General features: G+C 40.6%; 1 long non-coding RNA gene across 1 annotated transcript; it reads left to right on the top strand.

Moving 5' to 3' along the window:
- The first annotated feature begins 8,822 nt into the window (after positions 1-8,822).
- Positions 8,823-11,737, top strand: LOC139170709 (uncharacterized). The gene is made up of 3 exons (XR_011559657.1): positions 8,823-9,290; positions 9,488-10,679; positions 10,881-11,737. It is a non-coding gene; the product is annotated as an uncharacterized lncRNA (long non-coding RNA).
- The last annotated feature ends 1,186 nt before the right edge of the window (positions 11,738-12,923 follow it).

Here is a 12,923-nt window from a genome sequence, read left to right on the forward strand (position 1 = left end):
GCATAATTTAGCCCTGGCAATGGTTCTTAGAACCAGAAAGAAAGCTTCAATGGCCCTCCTTAATGGTAGGTGTGGCTGCCGATTGATTACAGAATTTATAGATTTCTGCCTGGCATAATTCAGCCATGGTGATGGTTCTTAGAACCAGAAGGAAAACCCTGGCATGACACGGAAAGAAATGAAAATGAAAGAAGAAAAAAGAAGACAGAAAGAAGAGATCAAGGAAATGTCTGCAGCTCAAGCCCTGTTAGCCTTTGGCTGTGATGTGGCCTTCTACCCTGTTAGGTAAGTTCGGTTGGTACTTGTCTACCCCAGAGTTGTGGGATAATGGAGGGAGGTACATGGTCTTTCACTACTTGATAGTCTGTTCTTCCTAGGTAACTAAGGGTTAGGCTTACGGTTGAGGTAATAATAATCACAGTGGATTATTATTATTATAGTGGACAGAAATTGAAATAATGTTTTTGTTGTTTTATCTCAAAGGCACATGTGACAGCATCATAGAAGACAGAAGATTCACTTCTCATCCTGCAGTATGATAATGTCAATGGCCTATGTTAATGCTAGGTTGGCTGTTGATTGATTACACATTTGGTAGATTTCTGCCTGGCATAATTTAGCCCTGGCAAGGGTTCTTAGAACCAGAATGAAAAGTTCAGTGGCCCCTTTTAATGCTGGGTGTGGCCAGTAATTGATAATAGATTTTATCCCTTTTTTGCCTGGCATAATTTAGCCCTGGCCATGGTTTTTAGAACCAGAAAGGACACCTCAATTGCCCTTCTTAATGCCAAGTGTTGATTGATTACAGATTTTATAAATTTCTGCCTGGCATAATTTAGCCCTGGCAATGGTTCTTAGAACCAGAAAGAAAGCTTCAATGGCCCTCCTTAATGGTAGGTGTGGCTGTGGATTGATTACAGAATTTATAGATTTCTGCCTGGCATAATTCAGCCATGGTGATGGTTCTTAGAACCAGAAGGAAAACCCTGGCATGACATGGAAAGAAATGAAAATGAAAGAAGAAAAAAGAAGACAGAAAGAAGGGATCAAGGAAATGTCTGCAGCTCAAGCCCTGTTAGCCTTTGGCTGTGATGTGGCCTTCTACCCTGTTAGGTAAGTTCGGTTATGACTTGTCTTCTTCCAAATTTTGGGATAATGGAGGGAGGTGGATGGTCTTTCACTACTTGATAGTCCGTTCTTCCCAGGTAAGTAATGGTTAGGCTTAAGGTTGAGGTAATAATAATCACAGTGGATTATTATTATTATAGTGGACAGAAATTGAAATAATGTTTTTGTTGTTTTATCTCAGGCACATGTGACAGCATCATAGAAGACAGAAGATTCACTTCTCATCCTGCAGTATGATAATGTCAATGGCCTATGTTAATGCTAGGTTGGCTGTTGATTGATTACACATTTGGTAGATTTCTGCCTGGCATAATTTAGCCCTGGCAAGGGTTCTTAGAACCAGAATGAAAAGTTCAGTGGCCAATTTTAATGCTGGGTGTGGCCAGTAATTGATAATAGATTTTATCCCTTTTTTGCCTGGCATAATTTAGCCCTGGCCATGGTTTTTAGAACCAGAAAGGAAACCTCAATTTCCCTTCTTAATGCCAAGTGTTGATTGATTACAGATTTTATAAATTTCTGCCTGGCATAATTTAGCCCTGGCAATGGTTCTTAGAACCAGAATGAAAAGTTCATTGGCCCCTTTTAATGCTGGGTGTGGCCAGTAATTGATAACAGATTTTATACCTATTTTGCCTGGCATAATTTAGCCCTGGCAATGGTTTTTAGAACCAGAAAGAAAGCTTCAATGGCCCTCCTTAATGGTAGGTGTGGCTGTGGATTGATTACAGAATTTATAGATTTCTGCCTGGCATAATTCAGCCATGGTGATGGTTCTTAGAACCAGAAGGAAAACCCTGGCATGACACGGAAAGAAATGAAAATGAAAGAAGAAAAAAGAAGACAGAAAGAAGAGCTCAAGGAAATGTCTGCAGCTCAAGCCCTCTTAGCCTTTGGCTGTGATGTGGCCTTCTACCCTGTTAGGTAAGTTCGGTTGTGACTTGTCTTCTTCCAAATTTTGGGATAATGGAGGGAGGTGGATGGTCTTTCACTACTTGATAGTCCGTTCTTCCTAGGTAAGTAAGGGTTAGGCTTAAGGTTGAGGTAATAATAATTATAGTGGATTATTATTATTACAATGGACGGAAATTGAAATAATGTTTTTGTTGTTTTATCTCAAAGGCACATGTGACAGCATCATAGAAGACAGAAGATTCACTTCTCATCGTGCAGTATGATAACGTCAATGGCCTATGTTAATGCTAGGTTGGCTGTTGATTGATTACACATTTGGTAGATTTCTGCCTGGCATAATTTAGCCCTGGCAAGGGTTCTTAGAACCAGAATGAAAAGTTCATTGGCCCCTTTTAATGCTGGGTGTGGCCAGTAATTGATAATAGATTTTATACCTATTTTGCCTGGCATAATTTAGCCCTGGCAATGGTTTTTAGAACCAGAAAGGACACCTCAATTGCCCTTCTTAATGCCAAGTGTTGATTGATTACAGATTTTATAAATTTCTGCCTGGCATAATTTAGCCCTGGCAATGGTTCTTAGAACCAGAAAGAAAGCTTCAATGGCCCTCCTTAATGCTATGTGTGGCTGTTGATTGATTACAGATTTTATAGATTTCTGCCTGGCATAATTCAGCCATGGTGATGGTTCTTAGAACCAGAAGGAAAACCCTGGCATGACACGGAAAGAAATGAAAATGAAAGAAGAAAAAAGAAGACAGAAAGAAGAGATCAAGGAAATGTCTGCAGCTCAAGCCCTGTTAGCCTTTGGCTGTGATGTGACCTTTTACCCTGTTAGGTAAGTGCGGTTGTGACTTTTCTTCTCCCAAATTTTGGGATAATGGAGGGAGGTGGATGGTCTTTCACTACTTGATAGTCCGTTCTTCCTAGGTAAGTAAGGGTTAGGCTTAAGGTTGAGGTAATAATAATCATAGTGGATTATTATTATTACAATGGAGGGAAATTGAAATAATGTTTTTGTTGTTTTATCTCAAAGGCACATGTGACAGCATCATAGAAGACAGAAGATTCACTTCTCATCCTGCAGTATGATAATGTCAACGGCCTATGTTAATGCTAGGTTGGCTGTTGATTGATTACACATTTGGTAGATTTCTGCCTGGCATAATTTAGCCCTGGCAAGGGTTCTTAGAACCAGAATGAAAAGTTCAGTGGCCCCTTTTAATGCTGGGTGTGGCCAGTAATTGATAATAGATTTTATACCTATTTTGCCTGGCATAATTTAGCCCTGGCAATGGTTTTTAGAACCAGAAAGGACACCTCAATTGCCCTTCTTAATGCCAAGTGTTGATTGATTACAGATTTATAAATTTCTGCCTGGCATAATTTAGCCCTGGCAATGGTTCTTAGAACCAGAAAGAAAGCTTCAATGGCCCTCCTTAATGGTAGGTGTGGCTGTGGATTGATTACAGAATTTATAGATTTCTGCCTGGCATAATTCAGCCATGGTGATGGTTCTTAGAACCAGAAGGAAAACCCTGGCATGACACGGAAAGAAATGAAAATGAAAGAAGAAAAAGAAGACAGAAAGAAGAGCTCAAGGAAATGTCTGCAGCTCAAGCCCTGTTAGCCTTTGGCTGTGATGTGGCCTTCTACCCTGTTAGGTAAGTTCGGTTGTGACTTGTCTTCTCCCAAATTTTGGGATAATGGAGGGAGGTGGATGGTCTTTCACTACTTGATAGTCCGTTCTTCCTAGGTAAGTAAGGGTTAGGCTTAAGGTTGAGGTAATAATAATTATAGTGGATTATTATTATTACAATGGACGGAAATTGAAATAATGTTTTTGTTGTTTTATCTCAAAGGCACATGTGACAGCATCATAGAAGACAGAAGATTCACTTCTCATCCTGCAGTATGATGTCAATGGCCTATGTTAATGCTAGGTTGGCTGTTGATTGATTACACATTTGGTAGATTTCTGCCTGGCATAATTCAGCCCTGGCAAAGGTTCTTAGAACCAGAATGAAAAATTCAGTGGCCCCTTTTAATGCTGGGTGTGGCCAGTAATTGATAATAGATTTTATCCCTTTTTTGCCTGGCATAATTTAGCCCTGGCAATGGTTTTTAGAACCAGAAAGGACACCTCAATTGCCCTTCTTAATGCCAAGTGTTGATTGATTACAGATTTTATAAATTTCTGCCTGGCATAATTTAGCCCTGGCAATGGTTCTTAGAACCAGAAAGAAAGCTTCAATGGCCCTCCTTAATGGTAGGTGTGGCTGTGGATTGATTACAGAATTTATAGATTTCTGCCTGGCATAATTCAGCCATGGTGATGGTTCTTAGAACCAGAAGGAAAACCCTGGCATGACACGGAAAGAAATGAAAATGAAAGAAGAAAAAGAAGACAGAAAGAAGAGCTCAAGGAAATGTCTGCAGCTCAAGCCCTGTTAGCCTTTGGCTGTGATGTGGCCTTCTACCCTGTTAGGTAAGTTCGGTTTTGACTTGTCTTCTCCCAAATTTTGGGATAATGGAGGGAGGTGGATGGTCTTTCACTACTTGATAGTCCGTTCTTCCTAGGTAAGTAAGGGTTAGGCTTAAGGTTGAGGTAATAATAATCATAGTGGATTATTATTATTATAGTGGACAGAAATTGAAATAATGTTGTTGTTTTTTTATCTCAAAGGCACATGTGACAGCATCATAGAAGACAGAAGATTCACTTCTCATCCTGCAGTATGATAATGTCAACGGCCTATGTTAATGCTAGGTTGGCTGTTGATTGATTACACATTTGGTAGATTTCTGCCTGGCATAATTTAGCCCTGGGAAGGGTTCTTAGAACCAGAATGAAAAGTTCAGTGGCCCCTTTTAATGCTGGGTGTGGCCAGTAATTGATAATAGATTTTATACCTATTTTGCCTGGCATAATTTAGCCCTGGCCATGGTTTTTAGAACCAGAAAGGACACCTCAATTGCCCTTCTTAATGCCAAGTGTTGATTGATTACAGATTTTATAAATTTCTGCCTGGCATAATTTAGCCCTGGCAATGGTTCTTAGAACCAGAAAGAAAGCTTCAATGGCCCTCCTTAATGCTATGTGTGGCTGTTGATTGATTACAGATTTTATAGATTTCTGCCTGGCATAATTCAGCCATGGTGATGGTTCTTAGAACCAGAAGGAAAACCCTGGCATGACACGGAAAGAAATGAAAATGAAAGAAGAAAAAAGAAGACAGAAAGAAGAGATCAAGGAAATGTCTGCAGCTCAAGCCCTGTTAGCCTTTGGCTGTGATGTGGCCTTTTACCCTGTTAGGTAAGTGCGGTTGTGACTTTTCTTCTCCCAAATTTTGGGATAATGGAGGGAGGTGGATGGTCTTTCACTACTTGATAGTCCGTTCTTCCTAGGTAAGTAAGGGTTAGGCTTAAGGTTGAGGTAATAATAATTATAGTGGATTATTATTATTACAATGGACGGAAATTGAAATAATGTTTTTGTTGTTTTATCTCAAAGGCACATGTGACAGCATCATAGAAGACAGAAGATTCACTTCTCATCCTGCAGTATGATGTCAATGGCCTATGTTAATGCTAGATTGGCTGTTGATTGATTACACATTTGGTAGATTTCTGCCTGGCATAATTCAGCCCTGGCAAAGGTTCTTAGAACCAGAATGAAAAATTCAGTGGCCCCTTTTAATGCTGGGTGTGGCCAGTAATTGATAATAGATTTTATCCCTTTTTTGCCTGGCATAATTTAGCCCTGGCAATGGTTTTTAGAACCAGAAAGGACACCTCAATTGCCCTTCTTAATGCCAAGTGTTGATTGATTACAGATTTTATAAATTTCTGCCTGGCATAATTTAGCCCTGGCAATGGTTCTTAGAACCAGAAAGAAAGCTTCAATGGCCCTCCTTAATGGTAGGTGTGGCTGTGGATTGATTACAGAATTTATAGATTTCTGCCTGGCATAATTCAGCCATGGTGATGGTTCTTAGAACCAGAAGGAAAACCCTGGCATGACACGGAAAGAAATGAAAATGAAAGAAGAAAAAGAAGACAGAAAGAAGAGCTCAAGGAAATGTCTGCAGCTCAAGCCCTGTTAGCCTTTGGCTGTGATGTGGCCTTCTACCCTGTTAGGTAAGTTCGGTTGTGACTTGTCTTCTCCCAAATTTTGGGATAATGGAGGGAGGTGGATGGTCTTTCACTACTTGATAGTCCGTTCTTCCTAGGTAAGTAAGGGTTAGGCTTAAGGTTGAGGTAATAATAATCATAGTGGATTATTATTATTATAGTGGACAGAAATTGAAATAATGTTTTTGTTGTTTTATCTCAAAGGCACATGTGACAGCATCATAGAAGACAGAAGATTCACTTCTCATCCTGCAGTATGATAATGTCAACGGCCTATGTTAATGCTAGGTTGGCTGTTGATTGATTACACATTTGGTAGATTTCTGCCTGGCATAATTTAGCCCTGGCAAGGGTTCTTAGAACCAGAATGAAAAGTTCAGTGGCCCCTTTTAATGCTGGGTGTGGCCAGTAATTGATAATAGATTTTATACCTATTTTGCCTGGCATAATTTAGCCCTGGCAATGGTTCTTAGAACCAGAAAGAAAGCTTCAATGACCCTCCTTAATGGTAGGTGTGGCTGTTGATTGATTACAGAATTTATAGATTTCTGCCTGGCATAATTCAGCCATGGTGATGGTTCTTAGAACCAGAAGGAAAACCCTGGCATGACACGGAAAGAAATGAAAATGAAAGAAGAAAAAGAAGACAGAAAGAAGAGATCAAGGAAATGTCTGCAGCTCAAGCCCTGTTAGCCTTTGGCTGTGATGTGGCCTTCTACCCTGTTAGGTAAGTTCGGTTGTGACTTGTCTTCTCCCAAATTTTGGGATAATGGAGGGAGGTGGATGGTCTTTCACTACTTGATAGTCCGTTCTTCCTAGGTAAGTAAGGGTTAGGCTTAAGGTTGAGGTAATAATAATCATAGTGGATTATTATTATTATAGTGGACAGAAATTGAAATAATGTTTTTGTTGTTTTATCTCAAAGGCACATGTGACAGCATCATAGAAGACAGAAGATTCACTTCTCATCCTGCAGTATGATAATGTCAACGGCCTATGTTAATGCTAGGTTGGCTGTTGATTGATTACACATTTGGTAGATTTCTGCCTGGCATAATTTAGCCCTGGCAAGGGTTCTTAGAACCAGAATGAAAAGTTCAGTGGCCCCTTTTAATGCTGGGTGTGGCCAGTAATTGATAATAGATTTTATACCTATTTTGCCTGGCATAATTTAGCCCTGGCAATGGTTCTTAGAACCAGAAAGAAAGCTTCAATGACCCTCCTTAATGGTAGGTGTGGCTGTTGATTGATTACAGAATTTATAGATTTCTGCCTGGCATAATTCAGCCATGGTGATGGTTCTTAGAACCAGAAGGAAAACCCTGGCATGACACGGAAAGAAATGAAAATGAAAGAAGAAAAAGAAGACAGAAAGAAGAGATCAAGGAAATGTCTGCAGCTCAAGCCCTGTTAGCCTTTGGCTGTGATGTGGCCTTCTACCCTGTTAGGTAAGTTCGGTTGTGACTTGTCTTCCCCAGAGTTGTGGGATAATGGAGGGAGGTAGATGGTCTTTCACTACTTGATAGTCTGTTCTTCCTAGGTAAGTAAGGGTTAGGCTTACGTTTGAGGTCATAATAATCACAGTGGATTATTATTATTATAGTGGACAGAAATTGAAATAATGTTTTTGTTGTTTTATCTCAAAGGCACATGTGACAGCATCATAGAAGACAGAAGATTCACTTCTCATCCTGCAGTATGATGTCAATGGCCTATGTTAATGCTAGGTTGGCTGTTGATTGATTACACATTTGGTAGATTTCTGCCTGGCATAATTTAGCCCTGGCAAGGGTTCTTAGAACCAGAATGAAAAGTTCAGTGGCCCCTTTTAATGCTGGGTGTGGCCAGTAATTGATAATAGATTTTATAGCTATTTTGCCTGGCATAATATAGCCCTGGCAATGGTTCTTAGAACCAGAAAGAAAGCTTCAATGGCCCTCCTTAATGGTAGGTGTGGCTGTTGATTGATTACAGAATTTATAGATTTCTGCCTGGCATAATTCAGCCATGGCACTGGTTCTTAGAACCAGAAGGAAAACCCTGGCATGACACGGAAAGAAATGAAAATGAAAGAAGAAAAAAGAAGACAGAAAGAAGAGCTCAAGGAAATGTCTGCAGCTCAAGCTCTGTTAGCCTTTGGCTGTGATGTGGCCTTCTACCCTGTTAGGTAAGTTCGGTTGTGACTTGTCTTCTCCCAAATTTTGGGATAATGGAGGGAGGTGGATGGTCTTTCACTACTTGATAGTCCGTTCTTCCTAGGTAAGTAAGGGTTAGGGTTAAGGTTGAGGTAATAATAATCATAGTGGATTATTATTATTACAATGGACGGAAATTGAAATAATGTTTTTGTTGTTTTATCTCAAAGGCACATGTGACAGCATCATAGAAGACAGAAGATTCATTTCTCATCCTGCAGTATGATAATGTCAATGGTCTATGTTAATGCTAGGTTGGCTGTTGATGGATTACACATTTGATAGATTTCTGCCTGGCATAATTTAGCCCTGGCAAGGGTTCTTAGAACCAGAATGAAAAGTTCAGTGGCCCCTTTTAATGCTGGGTTTGGCCAGTAATTGATAATATATTTTATACCTATTTTGCCTGGCATAATTTAGCCCTGGCAATGGTTTTTAGAACCAGAAAGGAAACTTCAATTGCCCTTCTTAATGCGAAGTGTTGATTGATTACAGATTTTATAAATTTCTGCCTGGCATAATTTAGCCCTGGCAATCGTTTTTAGAACCAGAAAGAAAGCTTTAATGGCCCTTCTTAATACTAAGTGTTGAGTGATTACAGATTTTATAAATTTCTGCCTGGCATAATTCAGCCATGGTGATGGTTCTTAGAACCAGAAAGAAAACCTCAGTGGCCTTTTGTAATGCTAGATGTGGCCATTGATCTGTAGAATATATTATAGTTTCCAAGATATAGGAGAGGAACAAGTGCAGTCTGGCTGCCAAGTGTTCCTAGAAAGAGACAGTGCTTGATGGGCCCAACTCAGGAAGGAAGAAAAGTGAAAGAAGAAAAAAGAAGAAAGAAAGAAGAGATCAAGGAGATGTCTGCAACTCAAGCCCTGTTAATCTTTGGCTGTGATGTGGCCTTCTAACCTGTGAGGTAAGCTCAGTTGTGACTTGTGTTCTCCAAAGTTTTGGGATAATAAAGGGAGGTGGATGGTCTTTCACTACCTGGTGGCCCGTTCTTCCTAGGTAAGTTAAGGCTTAGGGATAGAATTGAGGTAATAGTAATCACAGTGGATTGTGGTTTCTTAGGAGGGCAGTTGAAATAATGTATTTGTTGTTTTTTCTCAAAAGGCATGTACAGCAGCATCGTAGAAGACAGAGGATTCATTTGTCAGCCTGCAGTGTTGAGGGTAAAAATGGAAGCAATGGAAAGCAAGATTGAATATAATCTTTGTGAAAAAGGCAACTTTACCAAGTAAATCAAATCTGTAGATACTAGATTTTATACCTTTCTGGCCTGGCATAAATTTAGCCATGGTGGTGGTTCTTATAACTGGAAAGGAAACCTCAGCGGCCCGTATTAATGCCAGGTGTGGCTGTTGATCAATTATAGATTTTTGCCTGCCATAATTTTAGCATGGCAACGGTTTTTAGATGTTACGTGTGGCCATTGATCAATTATAGAGTTTATAGATTTCTGCCTGGAATTATTTAGCCCTTGCGATGATTCTGAGAACTAGAAAGGATAACATAACGGATGTTTTTAATGCTAGGTATGGCCAGTGATTGATAATACATTTTATCCTGGTTTTGCTTGGGATAATTTAGCCCTGGCAATGATTCTTAGAACCATAAAGGTAACCTCAATGGCCCTTTTTAATGCTAGGTTTGACAGGTGATAATATATTTTACACCTTTTTTGCCTGGCATAATTTTAGCCCTGGCACTGGTTTTTGGAAACTGAAATGAAAATATGATGGCCATTTTTAATGCTAGGTATGGCTGGTGATTGATAATAGATTTCATACCTTTCTTGCCTGGCCTAAATTTAGCCATGGCGATGGTACTTAGAACCAGAAAGAAAACCTCAATGGTACTGTTTAATGCTAGGTATGGCTGTTGATCTATTATAGATTTTATAGTTTTCTGCTTGGTATAACTTTAATTAAAACACTGGTTCTTAGAACCAGAAAACCTCAATGGCCAATTTTAATGTTTGGTATGGCCAATGATAAATACTAGATTTGAGAGTGTTCTTGCCTGGTGTAATTTTTGCCATGATGATGGTTTTTAGAACCCAAAGAAAACCTTTGTAATGCTAGGTGTGGCTGTTGATCCACAAAAGGTTTTATAGTTTCTAGCTTTAGAGACTGGGGGGCAGAACAGTTGCACTCTTGCTGCCAAATGTTCTTCAAAAGAGACAATGCTTGCTGGGCATGACTCAGGAAGAAAGGAATGTGAAAGAAGAAGAAAGAAGAGATCAAGAAAATGTCTGCAGGTCAAGCCCTGCTAGCTTTTGGCTGTGTATGTGACCTTCTACACTGTAAGTTCGGTTGTGACTTGTCTTCTTCAAAGTTTTGGGAGAATGGAGGGAGGTGGATGGTCTTTCAATACTTGATGGTCCATTATTCCTAGGTAAGTAAGGATAACACCTGCCCCTGAGGTAAAAGTAATCACAGTGGTTTGTGCATTCTTAGTATGGCAATTAAAGTAATGTTGTGTTGGGGTTTTTTAAATGTCCAAGGCACACAGTACAGCAACTTAGAAGACAGAAGATTCATTTGTCAGCCTGCAATGCTGAGGGTGAAGATGAAAGAAGCAATGGAACACAAGAATTACCAGCATCTTTGTCAAGAATGATACTTCAAGTAGATAGAACGTGAACTGTATAAGAATTTCTGAAACTGTAAGTCACTTCCACACACACATCATGCCAGACATCATGGACATTTCAATATTGAATAAGATTTTAATACTGTCTGTGGCTGTTGATCGATAGTGGCATTTCCAGTTTTCTTGCCTGCATAGTTTTACCCATTGCGGTGTTTTTTTAAAAAAGCAGAGGTCAATTACCCTTTTTAAAGCTGTGTGTTTCATGATTAATATAAGGTTTTATAGTTTTCTTACCTCCTTACTTTTAGACCTGGCAATGGTCCTTAAAACCAAGAATGCCCCTGCCCCTTTTTAATGCTAGGTGTGGGCAGTGGTTTATTAATTTTATTCATTAATCAGATTTGTATGCCGCCCCTCTTCGCAGACTCGGGGCGGCTCACAGCAATAATAGTACAATGTAAACAAATCTAATATTTAAGTTTAAGTTAATTTAAAACCCCAATTTAAAAACCAATCATACATACTAGCATACCATGCATAAATTTTATAAGCCTAGGGGGAGGGAAAGTATCAATTCCCCCATGCCTGACGACAGAGGTGGGTTTTAAGGAGCTTATGAAAGGCTAGGAGGGGTTATTAAACTAGGTTATTAAACTAGTAATTGTTTACTTATTATTTATTTATTGGATTTCTATGCCGCCCCTCTCCTAAGATGCAGGGCGGCTTACAACACATAAAAAACAGTAAATTGCAATAGCATTAATCCAATTAAATTATAAATTAAATCAAAAATTAAATTAGTACTCTGTTATGGTGTAATGTTAGCCATAGCTGTGGATGTTAAAATTTGATAGTGCCCCAAAACTATTTCATACCAACACAGTAACACAGAAATGATAGGGATGACCCATTTGTATAGGTTTTTCCAGTCCCTTAGCACACCCTCTGTGAGACTCACACTGGAAGTCTCTCTGGAGCTCCATTGGGTGACCCTTTCAGTCCCTGAGCAGGCAGTGAGGGTGAATCACACTGGAGGAGTCCAGAGCGCCCAGAGAGAAGGCTCTCCCAGTCCCTGAGCATCCCCAATGACTCTCAAACTGGAAGGGAATCCTTTTGGATCACCTCCCACATGGCCAATGACAACTATTGGCAGTGCAGTCTGTGAAACAAGTGAGTCAAAGGAGATGCACTACTGATTCCATCTGTGCTTAAAGTAGACACCCACGCATGATGGTGGAAATGCCATGGCGCCTCCTGCTGGAGGAGGTCTTCCAGTCCCTGAGCGGGCGGTGAGGGTGAATCACACTGGAAGGGCCCAGAACGCTCAGAGAGAAGGCTCTCCCAGTCCCTGAGGATCCCCAATGAATCTCAAACTGGAATGGAATCCTTCTGCATCACCTCCTACATGGCCAATGACAACTGTCGGCAGTGCAGTCTGTGAAACAAGTGAGTCAAAGGAGATGCACGGCGCCTCTTGGTGGGGGAGGTCTTCCAGTCCCTGAGCAGGCGGCGAGGGCGAATCACACTGGAGGAGTCTAGAGCGCCCAGAGAGAAGGCTCTCCCAGTCCCTGAGGATCCCCAGTGCGTCTCAAACTGGAAATTTCAGGCATGAGCACAGATGAGTTGATGGGGGCATTTCTCTGGGGAAAGGCTGCATTGTTTCTGAGGCCATTGTGACTCACACCAGACACCCACGCGTGATAGTGGAAATGCTACGGCGCCTCCAATTTCAGAAGGTCTTCCAGTCCCTGAGCGGGCGGTGAGGGTGAATCACACTGGAAGGGTCCAGAGCGCCCAGAGAGAAGGCTCTCCCAGTCCCTGAGGATCCCCAGTGCATCTCAAACTGGAACGGAATCCTTTTGGATCACCTCTCACATGGCCAGTGATGACCATTCGCAGCGCAGTCCGTGAAACGAGTCAAAGGAGATGCACTATTCCTGATTCCATCTGTGCT

Source organism: Erythrolamprus reginae, chromosome 8 (genome assembly GCF_031021105.1).
Source record: "Erythrolamprus reginae isolate rEryReg1 chromosome 8, rEryReg1.hap1, whole genome shotgun sequence".
NCBI lineage: Eukaryota > Metazoa > Chordata > Lepidosauria > Squamata > Dipsadidae > Erythrolamprus > Erythrolamprus reginae.